This window comes from Sorex fumeus, unplaced genomic scaffold (genome assembly GCF_029834395.1).
Source record: "Sorex fumeus unplaced genomic scaffold, SorFum_2.1 ptg000051l, whole genome shotgun sequence".
Taxonomy (NCBI): Eukaryota; Metazoa; Chordata; class Mammalia; order Eulipotyphla; family Soricidae; genus Sorex; species Sorex fumeus.
In genome coordinates, this window is record NW_026606108.1 from 11,676,255 (window position 1) to 11,682,898 (window position 6,644).

Below are 6,644 nucleotides of genomic sequence, written 5' to 3' on the forward strand. Positions count from 1 at the left end.
CAAAGAGAAGTCTTTGAAGGACGCTTGCATGCTGGACTCGCATCTATTTGCTGTTACCCCTAGTGCCTGGTGCATAGTAGGCGCTTAGTAATGTGTTAACTGGAAGAAGAAAACCCTGGAGAGTTTTTCTACTACCCTGCAGCAGTGATCCCATGCCTTGTGCAGATAAGGAAGTGGCCCAGCTGAAGGCAAGGTACACTTGGAGTGTCCCAGTGGTCAGGCGTGCTGACGCCAGCCTTGAACTCACCTCATGGTGTATGCTGGACGGAGACAGGGCACAGCCTGGGTAAAGGCGTGAAGGCGGGAAGGTTTCGCCCCGTCCTATTGGGCAGGCGAGTCTCCTGCCCTCCTCCCACCCCACCCAGCGAGAGGGGAAAGCAGGGAGAGTCCCCAGCTCACCTGCTCAGACTTGAACACCACAGCAGCCAGAGCTCGCGTGGTTCCCAGAACCGCGGGGTGTGATTTCACTCTTTGGGCTGCAGGCCAGCACGCTTTTAAGGAACAATGAATTCCAATTGAGCGCCTACCTGGAGCCTGGGAGTCAGGAGTCCTGGGTTCTGACCCAGCTCGCCCACATCTCAGTCCTTACTTGGCAACTCAAGCTAAAAGCCTGGTTGTAAAGCTCTCGCACAGCCTGGAGACCCAGGGCTGCTGCCTTGCCGACAGGAATGGGAGTCATTAAGTTGCTCACTTTGTAGGGAGTTTATGATGGTTGAGGGGTGAAAACAGGTCAAGTGTTTGGCATGGGGCCTGACCTTATAGGGCCAATGCTAACCTCTGGTGCTTTCTCATCTGTAAATCTGGGGGTAAATGATCTATCCCGGGGCCAGGGAGCTAGTACAGGGGTTACAGCACTTCCTTATGTGGCCAGCCTGGGTTTGATCTCAGGTACCAAATATGGTCCCCAAGCACCACCAGGAGAGACCCCTGAGCACAGAGCCAGGAGCTTGGAGCCTAAGCACCCATGAAAGTGAACCTATATATGTGAATATATTATATAAATATATATGCATATATATGTATTTCCCTTGAAGTCCATTATTTACTATTATTCACTCCCCTTTCTTACCACATGCACAAGCTACTAGTTACTATAGATTCCACTAGAGGTAGACCTGAAGCCTGGTACTCACTTGCCGCGGGCCTAGCTTCAACCTCAAACAGGGATTTTATGAGGCTTTCATTTTTAAAGGCATGTAAATATAAATCGCTTGGCCCTCACCTGGCACAAGGAATGGGCCGTTTCTTGCTCTCAGAGCCAGCCTCTTAGCTCCGAGGACCCGAGCTTTCCTGAGGCACTGCTTTTCTGCCCTGTTGAACACTTTGTAGGGGTCCCCGATCTGATCAGCCCCGCTCCTGACAGCTGCTGTGCTGGGAGAGCCCAGAGCAACCTTCAACACCCTAGGAGGGAGGAAAGGAGGGTGTGGCCATGGCCTCCCAGGGAAGGCCTCACAACATTCCCCAGAGGCTTTGGTTATTGGAACTCCAGTGTCCATAGAAAAGTCACCAACTTTAGGGCAAGTTTTTCACTAATTACCATATCCAGGAGCAATAGCACAGCGGGTAGGGCGTGTGCCTTGCATGCAGCCGACCCAGGCTTAATTCCTCTATCCCCCTCAGACAGCTCGGCAAGCTACCGAGAGTGTTCCGCCCGCACGGCAGAGCCTGACAAGCTCCCCGTGGAGTGTTCGCTATGCCAAAACCAGCAACAACCAGTCTCACAATGGTGACTTTACTAGTGCCCGCTGGAGAACATTGATGAACAACGGGAAGACAGTGCTACAGTGCTTCTATGTCCTCAAAATGCACTTCTGGCTCGCTGGAAACTCTCACCCGAGATACCAAGCTTCTTTTTTTTTTGTTTCTTTGTTTTGTCTTTTCTTTGGGGGTCACACCCAGTGATGCTCAGGGGTTACTCCTGGCTCTGCACTTAGGAATTACTCCTGGCTGTGCTTGGGGGACCATATGGGATGCCAGGGATTGAACCTGGGGCAGCCACATACAAGGTTAATGTGTGTTATCTCTCCGGCTTCTAAAGAGCCTCGGACTCCTGGGATCCCTTCATCACAAGCTGTCCTCAGACTCTGCCTCTTCTCCTGTAGTCCAAGGAGAGATCTCGATCATTGAAGTTGGAAGGCCTCAGAATATTAATGAGGGGCTGGACAGTCAGCTCAGTGGCTAAATGCACACTTTCCATGCAGGAGGCCCAGGTTCAATCCCTGGAAGCGACCACTGCAAGCAACCCCTGAGCATTGAACTGGATGTCATTTCATAGTACTGCTGGATATGACCCAAATTCAATTTAAAAAAATACAAAAAAAAGAAAGGAACACAGGAGGAGAAGCGAGGAATCCTGGGGGCTGGAGACATACTGTAGGGTTAAGGCATCTGCCTTCACCCCATTTTATCCCCAGCACCACATGATCTCCAGTCACTGCGTGGATGACTCTTGAGCACAGAGCTGAGAGTAGCCCCCAGAACAGCTGTCCATGGCCCAAACACCCCTCTCCAAAAGAAACCTGGGGTATGAGGTCAGAGCCTCCCAGACTTAATTGTCCTACCCCCCTCTTCTCAGAAAACAAATTACTCTGCACATGCCTTGGAAATCTGCCTTCTTTATGTGAACAAATAAGAAAATGCCCCAGTCACACCCAGAGCTACCTGCTGCCCCCTAGCTGGGCCCAGTGCCCCTGGAGGACAGGACTATCTACTTTGGGGAGCTGCCCCCATGGTGGGTGCGCTGTACCTCCCCACTCGGGGGTGCGTTTCCCTGGCTAGGAAAGGGCCAAGCAAAGGACTCAACCGAGTCCCTATTGGGACAACAGGGCAGTGTCTAGTATCGGCCCAAACTTCACAGTGTTTCTGCACCAAGTCTGTGCCAGACACCTGAGTTAGCGACATCTCAGGTAATTTTTGTTGTTGGTTTTTTAGTTTTGTTTTTGGAGGGAGGGGGCCACACCCAGCAATGATCAGGGGTTCCTCCTGGCTCTGCACTCATAAGTTATTCCTGGTGGTGCTTGGGGAATCATATGGGATGCTGGGGATCTAACCCAGGTTAGCCGCATGCAAGGTAAAAGCCTGACTTGCTGTGCTATCGCTCTGCCCTCTTCTTGGGTAGTTTTCAGCAACACTCCTGCTGGCTGGGTTGTGGTGTCTACTTTATGACAGAGGAAAGTCAAACTTTAAAAAAAGGGCTAACATGATTAAGCTGCAATTAAGCGGCTAGACTTGCCCCCAGTTCTACACACTTCAAGCCGCAGGCTCTTGAAAGGGACTGAAGAGGCCTTGGCCCAGTGAGCCTCTCCAGGAAGCCGGAACGTGGCCCTTTGCTTGTTTTATGACTCCAAGTGAAGGGCAATAATGATGCCAAACTTGGACTTTATGTGGCTCCACCATATCTTTTCTGCCTCTTTATTGGCCTCTCCCAAGATTAGTGCATGGGAGTCCTACATTACCCTTTGCAAAGCCCAGATTCCTCCAGGCTCCCTGGAAATGACTGCAACAAAATGGGCCCATTTGACTTGAATATTATGGTCACTACCGGCAAATGCTCAAAAATAACCACATCAGCACTTTCTCCTTCCTGATAATAGGAGAATGCTTTATTCAGTCACCAGGGCCATGGTTCTTAAGCTCTGGAGAATAGGATGGCCACCTGGGCCTGTCGCCAACAATCGCTAGCCTGTAAATCTGTGTTAATGTGCTCTGGAATCTGGATGTAATAGGCTCTAGATGATTCTGCAGCAGGAAACTACTCATGGTGCGATATGGTGTACATGTGCATGTGTGTGTGTGTGTGTGTGTGTGTGTGTGTATGCATGTGACATTGGGAGGGGGGTGGTCCTCCCTAGGCAGTGCTCAAGGGACTTCAGGGCCACTCCTGGTAACACTCCACCCAGATGTAAGGCTATAGCCAATTACTGATGGTTCTGGGGGCCACCAGGGCTGTCCCCAGGAGTGTTTGGGGACAACAGCCACTTAATGAGCACTGACTGTATCAGCCTGGGAGCCAGGGTAACTCAGCACACAGAATGGCTCTCAGCCCCACTCACATCCTGTTCCACATGACTGCTTAGTAATTGTTTTTCCCTTCTGTCCCTTGGTGGCTGTTGTTGACCAGGGTCACACACACACACACACACACACACACACACACACACACACACACACACGGCCGTGGTGTTCGGAGGGGTCTCACTTCTTTAGCTGAGGCGCCTCTCCAGGTTCTCGGTGTGCATTTCAGCAGCAGGGCTGCCTGCAGCGGGCTGGGTGCTGGTGCCCGGCACACTCAGCTCACGTGCAGTCACCCAAACTTGGAGGCATGGCCTCACACTTGCAAGTCGGGGGGTGTTTTGGGTTTTGTTTTGGAGTCACACCCAGCAATGCTCAGGGGTTAGCCCTCACTCTGCACTCACGAATTATTCCTGGTGGTGCTCCAGAGATCTATAGATGAGGAAGATCAAACCCTGGTTGGCAACATGGAGGGTAAGCCCCACTGAACTCTCTGCAACCCGCCCACCGCCAGGTGTTCTTTTGAATGAAATAGAATCTTAGTGTCATTACTGTTAAGCTGTTTTCTTTTTCATGTGTAGGGGGTAGACTTTCCATATTGGTGCACAGAGAACTCCATTATTTCTTTAAATCACTGCTGGAGGTGGAGGGTGGGGTGGACTTGTATAACAGTTAGTGTGACCCCAACCAGGATTTAATACCTGCCACCATAGGGTCCCCTGAGCACCACCAATATGGCCCTGGAAGGCCCTGACACAGATGGGATAACCCAGGTATCCCCAGCAGCAGAGGGTCCAAACAGCCCATCTCTGGGCTCTTAACTGTCCCCTCCCATACACACACACACACACACACACACACACACACACATTAGCCAAGAATCACAGGTGGGATCCCCAGACCTTCTGAGCAATTGCTTGGGTTTACACACTCCCCCCAAAAATGTAAATAAAATTATTTAAAATAAATAAAACACTGCTTGGTTCTTCCCAACGTGAGTCTGGCACAAACTCAATTTATAACTCTTGGTGGATTTCTGTTTCCCAGGTGGTTTGTGTGGACCCAGTTCTAACTGATGAATCTGCTGAACTGGATAAAGAGTAATGACAAGGGAGGAGTCCCCAACTTGCTGAGACAGTCAAAGTTTGTGCAGGGGCTGGTGTGTAGCTCAGTGGCACAGCGGGCTATGTATGTGTGAGGCTTTGTATGTGTGGTTTTGTATGTGTGATTTTGCTTCTGAGCACCACACACACACACACACACTCATGCTCATACATATAGTCATGCATATACTCACATACACATGCATGCACACACACACTCAAACTCACACAAATGTGTGCACACACATGCACACACTCATGTTCACACTTACACACTCATACACTCCCACACACCATGCTCACACTCATACATACAAATGCACACACATACCACGCTCACATATACACATATGCACACACACACACTCACACATATGTATACACTCACACACATGTATACACTCACACAAATATACTCATACACATGCACATGCACACACCACACTCACACTCAAATATACATACACATGCACATACTCACCTATATACACACATGCACACACTCCTACTCACACACACGCACACACTGACACATGTACACACAAGAATGTTTTTTGAGTAGCTCTTTATCTTTGAATACACAATCAAGCTAAATCTGCATATGTGAGTTTAGCAAATAATCATAGTCATGTTGCCACCTTATTTGAAATTTCCCATCATTCCTTCATGAGCAAGCTCCTGTGTAGCAGGCACTCTGCAAAACTTTAGAGACATAATAATTTTCATTGCTTTGAATGCTCTCTTCATGCGGACTTTAATGGATAATATTTATCATTATTATTATTATTTTGCCTTTGGGCCATGCCCAGCATTGCTCAGGGGTTACTCATGGCTCTGTGCTCAGGAATTACTCCTGGTGGTGCCCAGGAGAACATACAGAATGCTAGGGATCAAACCTGGGTTAACTTTGTCTAAGACAAGTGCTCTACCTGATGTACTATCTCTCTGTCCCCTAATTTTATTTTGAGTTGGGTTTGTACCTGGTGATGATAAGGTGGAGTACCTTTAAGCTCAAACCCAGTCTTCTTAGCAAGTCCACAGAAGGAGCTCTCCCGGTTCCCAGCAGAAGTCTGAGATTCACCCTGTATCTGCTTGACACAAATGACATCCATCACCAAACCCTGCTCAGTGGGCCAACATGTGTTACCTGTCTCCCTCTGAATCCAGACATCAAGCTGCGTGATATAAACACCCAAATTAGCTTCCTTCACAAGAGACATTCATTTAAATGGAAAACAACTACATCTCTCTTCTTACCAAATTCCAGTGGATAGGTATTTTTCTTCTGTTATGAATATAGCACAAGTACAGGAGCATTTAAAATACTCAAATTTGTCTTCATAAGAAACACAGTTTATGTCATCACAATTGTCATAGATATCTACACCATTTTTATTTTTTTTTATTTTTTTTATCATTTTTTTATTAGTGAAACACCATGAAGTACACTTATAGACTTATAAATTTTTGTGCTTGGGTTTCAGTTATACAATGATCAAGTACCCATCCCTCCACCAGTGCCCATCCTCC